This window comes from Lycium barbarum, chromosome 8 (assembly GCF_019175385.1).
Source record: "Lycium barbarum isolate Lr01 chromosome 8, ASM1917538v2, whole genome shotgun sequence".
Classification (NCBI taxonomy): domain Eukaryota; kingdom Viridiplantae; phylum Streptophyta; class Magnoliopsida; order Solanales; family Solanaceae; genus Lycium; species Lycium barbarum.
Window position 1 is genome coordinate 118089322 of NC_083344.1, and position 10822 is coordinate 118100143.

At 31.2% G+C, this 10822-nt stretch overlaps 1 long non-coding RNA gene across 1 annotated transcript; it reads left to right on the plus strand.

The window, feature by feature from the left end:
- Positions 1-7212: 7212 nt before the first annotated feature.
- Positions 7213-10563, plus strand: LOC132606886 (uncharacterized). The gene is made up of 3 exons (XR_009570098.1): positions 7213-7347; positions 8529-9060; positions 10164-10563. It is a non-coding gene; the product is annotated as an uncharacterized LOC132606886 (long non-coding RNA).
- The last annotated feature ends 259 nt before the right edge of the window (positions 10564-10822 follow it).

Here is a 10822-nt window from a genome sequence, read left to right on the forward strand (position 1 = left end):
CTACATTCAAGAATCTAAAGCAGGGGTTGTTTGAGTTTGTTGAAAGACTTTTAATACTTAAACTCATACACTCATACACATATACATAAAAAGAGGGGTTTGAACTAACTTCTCTCTTTCCTCCAAAATAAACATATTGTTTTCGTTTGAAGCTTTAAATTGCATACCAATTAAACAATTGTTTTTTTATACATAGTATATGTTTTCGTTTTGGAGTAGTATTTAAGAATTTAATTTTCTTTTGTCTTTAAGAAGGATAACGATAAAACTAGGTTGATATGTTCTTGTTGCATTATCATAATAGACCATCTTACTAATCTGAACTTCAATTAGTCACGGCCAACTTTTGATAGCCCGTTTGATCAAACTTCTAAAATTAACTTATTTTGAAAAGTATTTTTTAAGTTCTTTTCAAAAAGGTATTTTAGTGAAAAACAGTTTTTGTTTGACCAATTAATTTGAAAAACACATTTGAACAACAATTAATGTTTGGCTGAGCTTTTAAAAGTGTTTCTAAGTGTATTTTTCTCAAAAGTGTTTTTGAGCAAAAGTTATTTTTTTAGCTTTTGAAAAAACTGATTTTGTTACTCCCCAGGAGCACTTATATTCTCCCAAAAGCTTGACCAAACACATTACTTTTTTAAAATAAGCAAAAAAAAAAAAAAAACATTTTGGGAGGAAAAAAAGATTGGCAAACAGGCTATAAGTTTGTCACAATCTTCATTACTGTTTTGTCTTGAGAATTTTAATAATCAATTCAAGGGTTAGTTGATTATTACAGAAAAATCATCAAACTAATCTTTCTTTTTGTGGAATCTGATGGTTTTCGGTCGGGCAAAAATGATACTTTAGGATACTTAGTGAAAATGGAGAGATTCCATAGTTAGAATATTAGTTAATTTGATGGTTTTCTATAATTACACTATAAGTTGAGTAATCTTTGGATAATTTCTCAATTCAATGTATGTGCTAAGAATTTGAAGAGCTTCTTGGCTTCATCTCTCTTTTGCGTAAAAGTATTTTCTACGGCATAAAAACTTTCGATATTTGTAGAAGTACCATTTAAAAAAATGACATCTTACGTATTCTCCTATTATTTTCCAACTTAACTTTCAACATTTGCATCATTATCATTTAGGCAGGAAAAATTGGCATTTTGTGTTATTCTTCAATTTTTTCCAATTTAACAAGTAGTTCAATTAACTAAATTCAATTTGATATAGAGACATTTATCGATAGAGACACTTTCCCTTCAATCTCTACCGTAGATGTCAAAGAAGAATGAAAAGAAGTTCGAAAAGGAGCAAAAAAGAACACAAAGGTAAGAGCGGAGGCTTGAATAATCAATATCACAAGAGAATAAAAACAAGTCAAGCAATACGCTCGTAATAATAAGGGTAAAATAAGTATGAAATGATAAAATATCTCTTGATTTTCCGCACTGTATAAGTAAGAATGGACAACTATTTTTAACATACATGACAAGTAAAAATAGATGGAGGGAGTATATTTAGTTCCTATGTACGAGTGTTTTTTTTTTCTCTCTCTTTCGGTGAGGGAAAATATAGGAAGTTGAAAAGGAAAAATCTATACATGAATTTTAGGATCCCATATAAAGAAAAATTTGAATATGAAAGCAACCTATAGCCTGTTTGGCCAAGCTTATTTAACCCCCAAAAGTACTTATTTTTTCAATAAGTGTTTATATTAAAAAAAAAGTGAGGTGTTTGGCCAAGCTTTTGGGAGAAAATAAGTGCTTTTGAGGAGTAGCAGAAGCAGTTTCTCAGAAGCTAAAAAAAACAGCTTTTGCCCAAAAGTATTTTTTTGAAAAGTACTTTTGAGAAAAATACACATAGAAACATTTTTTAAAAGCTTGGCCAAACAATTATTGCTGCTCAAAAGTACTTTTTAAATTAATTGACTAAACACAAATTATTTTTAGCTAACAGTACTTTTTTAAAAAGTATTTTTTCAAATAAGCTATTTTTAGAAATTTGATCAAACAGGCTACTATTCAATGGAAAAATAGTGGAGGGTTATCTAACAAAGCAAGTCCACCCGTTTGCTACTCGTTAGGGCCTCTTTTTATTTTTATTTGTATAATAATAGTAATAATAATAATTCTTTGACCCAAAAAAAGATAATAATATATTTACTCTTTTTCTTTCATATGTAATAGTATAATTATTTGCTCCACTAAAGCCGGCGTTTGACCGAATATACACGAGTCAAACAGAGCGTCCACAAAGTGCATTTGACTAACATTTCTGGTACAGTTTTATTTATCTATTTTTAAGTTTTGCAGAAATTCAAATTTAACGTTAATTAATCTGAATTTTACCTATAAAATTAATTACTGCATAGGTTTTTTTTCTCTTGGTATTACTCACACAAGACGAAAGTCAAATGAGTGGTTTAATACATTCTTTTGTCGAATAATGTCAGATAAAATAATACTATTTGAAAAAAATTAGTGTGCTCCAATTATGCTCCTTTTTACATGTAATCTCTTTGAATATGCTAAGAAGGTTGTTAGAAACTTGATGGCCTTGACTTAGACATGAATGACCACCAAAAATTTAAAAAAAAGGACAAAGAGGAAACTTCAAGTGGGATACCCTTTGTTAGGTAAATTCTATGCTATTGATTTCAACTTTAATCTGTCATATTGAGTTTTTATTTCCTTTAAAATGAGTTTAGCTTTCTGAGTAATTTCCAGGCACGATTTTCCCTTTTTCGCAACTTCTTCTCTCTTATTCTTAAAACATTTCACCAGTTGTCCTTTTTCTGGGGTAATAGGTCCCTATTAGTATACCCCTCTTCTTCTTCCATCACTACCATCTCTCTCCCCCGTCACAGGTTGTGAAAAGTGGATCTACTAGTTTGTGTTTAGGACGTAAGAATATATTTTTTGTTAAGTTAAATAACTAATTTGAACCCATTAATTTGTTTTTATGATGTAAGAATCAATTTTCTAAAAATCTAAATGACTAATACGAACCCATTATAATGCGTTTTATTATCAAATCAGTAAAATCTCAACTTTGGTATATTTGCTCGTTATCATTTTAACATGTTGTTCTTTTTGCACTATGTTCCAACGAATACCTGTGAACGTTAATCAATAAGTGCTTGTATATAAGTTGTAAAATTGAAAGCTGATCTACTAATTTGTGTTTAAGAAGAAAGTATCAATTTTATGCTAATTTAAATGACTAATTTGAGCCCATTAATTTTTGGTTATGAAGTAATAAGATTTATCCAAATCTAAATGACTAATGTGCACCTGCTAATTTGTGTTTATTAAGTAAGAATCATATTTCTGTTAATCTGAAATACTAATTTGAAGCCATTAGTTTGTGTTTACGAAGTAATAATCAAATTTCTGCAAATTAAAATGACTAATCTGAACCCACTAATTTGTGCATATGAGGTACGAATCATAGTTTGATGTTTTTGCTTATCTGAAGGGGGAGGAGATGATAGTGATGGAAGAAGAAGAGGAAGAGAGGGGTAAATGGGTTAAGGTGGCGAGGTGACATGTCATGTGGTGTCCACCTTCTCAAGTTGTCAGCGTCATGTCAGATCTTATGTCCATCCTGGACAATTTTAACAGAGGAGGGTATATTTGAATCCAAAGTATAACAAAAGGGTATATTTAGACTCAAAGTATAACAGGAAGGATATATTTGGACCTAAAGTATAATGAAGGGTATATTTAACCATTTTCTAATAGTACAGGGGTATATTTGACCCTTATCCGTTTATTTTTCTTATAATGTACGGAGCTTTTAAATCACGATCTAAAGATCTATTTTGAACAAATTGAAAATCTTCTGAGAAAACGTTAGATGATTAGTCTAGAATTTTGCAAGTTATTTCAAACGTTAGACGGCGATATCTAATGTTTTGTCTGTAAAGTTGAGAATATACGAGCAAATATTAGATCCAAGTTTAACATTAAAGGCTAAAGTTGTTGGGTTTAAATAACACAACGATATTTTGAGCATTGTGTGATATCGCTTTAGGCGAAGAAGGTCTCATATTGTTAAGAGTATCAATACTTTATAAGTATAGCTTACTTTTCTTTTCAGCTATTAATGTGTATTATGTTCACACACATCCAACAACTTTTGCATACTCTTGAAAAATAGAGATAAAATCTATAGATGATAATGTTTGGCCATAATTTTAACTTTTTTCTAGAGTTGAATTCCGGAAATCATGTTTGGCCGCAAAAGTTCGGAATTAAGTCAAATTCCAAGATTTTTTGGGATTTGAAAGGCACCAAAAAGTTATTTTCACATTTTTCACTCCACATTAAATCACTCACAAAAATTTGTATTTGTGGCCAAACGCAACTTTAAATTTCAAATACCATTTCTCACTTTGAAATAAAAATTATTTTTTCCCCCTTTCACAATTTTCACGGCCAAACAGGCCCTTACTTTTGACTGTCTCAAAAGTCAAATTCTGTACTTATGATTTGGAGGTGAATAACATCTCAGATTCTCAGCAACTACTATAAGTTTTCTCAGTTGTATTCCACAATCCACATGGTTTTATGATCTCCAAGGAATGAAGATTCCTTCAGCAATTAAAATTGCAGCTTCACTAAGGTTTCCCATTCATTTCAAGGTACTTGACAAAATTTTAAACAATTTTGCAGAAAATGACCCTTTTGTATATTTATTGTTGGTACAATAACCATTAGTTATTCGACTTCAGTTTCGCACTAATATATAACTCAAAATATTGTTAGATGCCTAAGGTTTATCTAAGAGAAAAGCGCCATCATAGATTTTTCCATTCACCCTATTTAAATTCGACATTTTCAATTAAAATGAAGGAATAACTGTTATTCCACCGTACTACCCTCCAACAGAAAAGAATATAAGCATTTCAATGAAGTGGTTATTATTGTCAATGACACATTATTTAGATATTTATAAAATGCACTCTTAAATTCGTGATCTTATCTATTTTACTTCTGACTCAATATTTATATTAAAAATAAAATACAGAATATATATCTCTAATATATACATTTATTAATTAATCCGAATGAATTGATATGTATTTTTACATAAATTTTTTAATTGTTAAGGTTAACTCAGTTGGTTTGACATAACCGGGGTGGCTAGAGGGCCACGGTTCATGCATCCAAACACTCTTTTGCCCGAAATTGCGTTATATATATAAAGTCAAACTAGGCGAATCCATGAGTTAAAGCTTATAAATTCGGAATTTTTTGTTCCTTCAAGTTATTGAGTTCTAAATTAGTAATGATTTGTACATATTCAATGAATTTCTTAAGATAAATATAAAATTTGGACTAAAGCTACCGAATTCGACTGAACCTATAAACTAGATATACTTAAAATTAGTTTTTATAAATATAACAGAGGTTAACTTCTTTTAATGTCTTTGTGCATTTCCTTATTTATATTTGTTATTCACTTATAAATATTTAACTTAGCTACAATCACACACACCACAAGTTTAGAAGTTGATGGCAAAGTTGTAAGCACTTGAATTGTAGTGAAGCAGATGGACCAACGTGCCCTCCACCAGGCCGTTACAATCACCGCGACCGTTATGTTGGAGCAAGCAGTAAATACCATAATGCCACCTGCTCTCTCATCATTTATAAACTAGTGGCGGTAGTATTCAATTAAATTAAACAAAAGACTCTATTTTAGAATATATTTTTTTTTTTTGGGTCCAAAGTATGTAAAGAACAAAATCAATTTTGGCGTGTGATTTGTTTGGTGTTGTCTCAAAAGTCAAAAACAACTTCTTGGGTCATAAAAGGAAATGACCGAACCACAATCATTCGTCTTATATTTCCCACTATTTAATTATACCTTTTTCCAAATTTGTATCCCCTGTATGGCATCTGATCGAACTGACTCTGTCGACTCTTTTTTTTTAATTTTTTGTAATCATGATGTCCGTGTCGAGAATCTATCTGAAACTATCTCTCTGGACATAAAGGTAGGGGTAAGGTATACATACATTATATCCTCCTCAAACTTCACTTGTGGGATTACATTCGATATATTATTGGTGTTGTTGACGCCTATGCTAATTTGTGCACATCTCAATTAATTTTATAGGCACTGCAAAATTAAATCTCAATTAATTTTATACGTACTGCAAAATTAACACACAACACACACACACACACACACATATATATATATATATATATATATATATATATATATATATATATATATATATGACCCTCCAAAAGCCGCTTATGACCCTCCAAAATTTGGACATGAGGCCTCGTTAAATGTATTATTATTCGTACCGTTTCTCTTAATAGTGTTCGCAAAGTCTCAAGTGGCATTTGGATTATTTTTTGGAGAAATTAAGTTGAAAGGGTTTAATGAAAAGCCAAAAAATGTTTGGATAGTAGCTTCTTAAAGTTTTTTTTTTTTTTCGCAAGAAAGGTTTTTTGAAAAATGTTCGGGCGTTGTTTTAGGAAAGAAAAAAAGAGACCTTCGATGTGCGTGGCACTTAACTAACGAGTAGTCCTTAATTAAGTTAAAGCGCATGAAAAACTCAAAGGAGCTTAATTGTTACTACTGTCACTTAAAGTATCAGAAGGTGACGCCTAAATGTTTATGAAATGGGTGAAAATATTAAGAAATTAGGGTTCAAATATTATCATAGACAATAAAATAGACGATATTTTTCCTATTTGTTATAGCATTGGTGACAAAATTATCCGTTACATGTGTCGGTAAGATGTGTTAGTAAGAAGTGATAGATATTACGATAATTGAATTGTCAAAAGTTGTCTAAAGAAAAAGACTGTCACTTGATTTATGTAACATCAAGCCAAATTCTTTTCATTGGAAACTTAATTATTGGTGATTCCAGCTTGAATCATGTGACAATTGACATATTTTCTAGTAACAATGATTAGTTGAACACTTAAGGATCTAGATTGGACATTAATTCTTGAATTTTGCAGAAAACAACTCAGCTTTCTGGATGTAGCTTCTTAATCAAATATTTAATAATTAAAAGGGAAAAATTACTCAATCTTCGAGTATATAGCATATTTTTCTACTAATATAGAAACATGAGTGAAAGTTGGGATTGTCGTCCATCCTAAGGGCAATTATGACATTTTAACCAAACCCAGAAGCTTCTTTTTATTTTATAACCAAACCGACAAGCTTCTTCTTTTTAATCAAACCCACAAGCTTCGCCCCTTCTTAGAAGTACAGTATACTCACCTTCTTCTCCAAAAATCTATCAGCAAATCAAGAAGCTTTTAGTAGAAAAATATAGTGATCATCTAGCTCAGACCGTTGCTGCAATTTTCAGGTATTTATTTTTGAAGTTTTCTTGGTGAAAAAGAATGATAAAAAATATTGAGTGTTGATTTTGACTTCGATACTATTTTGATAGTGGATATTCGAGATTCTTTGTCTTTTAAGTGTTACTTTGAAGATCATCTCAATTTGGTTCACAAAGAAGTTTAGTTATAAAATGGGTACGATGCTACCAGTTGGATTTTCGTTGATTTGGTTGCTGTTTATTTGTCCAATTTTGTAGCATTTTGATCCCATTCTTCCTCTCATGTGGACTGTTAGTATGGCCTGTCTGCCAAATGGTGTCTTAATGTTTTGGTATTTTAATTTTAGTTATCTATCAAAATTTATGACTCATTAGCCATTCTTCTTTGTTTCCCTAGAAGAATATACAACACATTTGTTAATATGGTTTATCTTTAGTTAATTTGTTAAGGAGCAATAGTAGTATCTTTTATGTTAAATTCATAAATCCCTCCCTACAACTCATGAATTAAGATTTCTCACAGCAACAAGGTCTACTCGACACGAATTCCTGAGAGGTGATCTATGTAGAGAAAAGGAAACTGGTTGCTGGTCCATCAGCAATGAAGTTTGAGTTTGACTTGCAACATAGAATATGTATCTCCCTTAATGCTCAATCCAAGTCCTATTTTACTGTGATTTCTAGGGTTTATTTGTTCATTTATATATGTAAAATCGATCTTCCGTGTAATTCCAGAATTCGTGATGAAAGAGTATTATGTAGTACAATCCTTTTGAACAATTCTTCCGTACGACAAGCTTTAGCTTTTTGATTTTTGAAGAAGATAAGTTTATGTGCTACTAATATTTAGTAGAAAATTGTATAGTATACAATATTTTTCAAATTTGTAATGGATAAGTTTATATTTTCCATTAAATATTTTAGCTTGCAAACAGAAAAATAATTAAGAAAGAGAAGGTCAATTTTCATGTTTTTTTAATTGTAATTTACCTGTTATTCTGGTAGATACAAAAATTAAGATTTTTTTTTTAAATAAATTAAAAGCAGCTAGGATCGACGAAGCTTCCTCTATGTTCTATTTTTAATTCTATTGATGTTTACTGTTATTTTGTCATTTCCCTCTGATTTCTAAAGTGCTTCATTTTTTTTTCCTTGTCAAGCTACCTGGGAGAAATTTAAGTATTTCCTTTTTGTTCCTTATGATGTAGTCTTGGTCCTTAGCTGTGTGGCTGACAACTGTTCATAGTGTATCTTACTGTGAGAAATTCAAGAAGAAGTTTAAGCAGGAAAATCCTAATGCGAAGATTGTGCTAGCTGTTACTTTCATAATCATGTTTCTCCCCTCCAGGTCCTCCCAGGGCCACGTGTCTGCAGTTTCCCATGGGAAAGGAAGGCCAAAAGAAAAGATCAAATTATCATCTAGTATAATCAATTGATGGCCTATGAAATTTTTTGTTGATGACTTCATGTTCCTTGGAGGTAACTTCATCTTTGTAAAAGAAGATACAAATTTTATTGAGAAATTGCATTAGAACTTACATATTCCAGCGTATACATCCGTCCAAATTCTAATATTTTCATAATTTTCGGTTATTATTTGTTCGTTTTCGTGTACTTGCAAACTTTACTCCTTACTGTGAGGTATTTCAAGAAGTTGAAAAAGGAAGTCGAGAAAGACCAAGAGCTGGAATGAAGGATCAAATGAAGATCCATGAGCGCGTAGCAATTTTCTACTTAAAGGTACCTTTTAGTTGTCTTATACTATCTTACCTCATTACTTGCGATAATCTTCTTACTGTTGGATTAATATTGTGAAAGAATATCCTTATAACTTGCAATAATCTTCTTATTGTTGGATATTTTAAATCATCCCTGAATATTGTGAAAGTGAACGATTTTTAAGTTGGTTTTGGGAAGAGCAATATCTGTAGAATTGATCAAATATTTGCTTGAGCTTCTCATTTCTTTGAAAGATATCTTAGATGCACTAGAAAAGGTTGTGTGAAGAACATTGGTTGGTGAGTTTGGCCTGTAATATTATGTGTATTTAACTATCATTTCTCATTAGATGCTTACCTTTATATTTATCTTTAGTGCATTGAATCTACCATTAGTTTCACTTTCATCTTTTAGGATATCGTGTATGCTTTTAGAGGTAGTAGATGTTAGCATTATTAATGGCCTGACTTTGCTACTTAAGGTACTATCTCAGTGAATTTTTTTGTTCAGTTGTAAGTTTTCATGACTGATAGTTCTCATTAAATGCTTGGGTATGCTTTATATCTTGAACATTTAGAGACGTGTAGAGATGATAAGTTTTTTCACTATTTATCCAAAATAAAGGTTCTTTCCATTAACTTCATAATTTTTCAAACACTGAATGTGACATTTCAATCTCCCCTTTACTCTGCGTCATTTTTTTTTGGTGTGGGATGGCTTTGTTTATGCCAAGATATGTTGATCGAGTAGACTGTTTCAACTAAATTGTTTATGTCAAAGTATTATATAGTTTCTATGCATCTTTGTTTTGTTCATCTGAAAGGATATTTCAGCTAGGTGAACTTTATGTATTGATATAATGAAACTAATGGTCTTTTGAACTATAGAACTAACTAATGGTCTTCTGATAAGCAGCTTCCCAACCGTATCTGTTTGAGCCCATTTTGTGGCTTGCTTATTTAGTATTTCCGACAGAAATTATATATCTCCATCTTTTCTGGAATTTCAATATCATTATCAAAGAGAAGGCATGTATCAGTTGGGCTACTGCAATTAATTTAAAGGCTTATATTTTTTCTGTATATGTTTGATTCAAATCATGTCCTTGATGTTTTAAATTTTAGGCCACCCTGGTACGACTTGCATAACAGAGAATGAGAGAAATGGAGAAATAGACACAATAGAAATAGAGAATTCAGCCATTTTCACAGGAAACAACCTATGATAATAGGTTTGGATCAACCTATTGGAAATATGCATATACACGCAGCGGAAGCAAACATCCAAGATCTTATTCTTACATGTAAACTAGACAAATATAATCAAATTCGAGATTGTGACGCTAACCTTTTGAAGCTGTTGCACAAGTCTTCAATGGCGTCCGTGCTCTCCAGGTCTACGATCTTCTACTGTGTATCCTGAACTTTTATGAACGTAATACTTGAGTGACAAGTATTCGGCTAGAAAACCATAATACCTTAGGGTTGAATGGCTTTCTTTATATACACACGTTTTTAGGGTAAACCCTAGCCAAAACGTGTAGCCCTTTTCCTAACCCACCAAGGATATTATTTTTTTTTCTTTTATTTTCCTTGTTCTAGAATGTTCAGGCACAGCAGGGACCACAGATATAATAACGGGGCTTCCTATTGTGGTATTAATTCGGAATATGGATGAATTAATCCTACCACAATAAATTACAATTTATTCCACTAGAAAACTGTAATTGCACTCCTCTGTTTAATTTCAAAATCATTCATTAAAATAAAAACTCATTTAACTC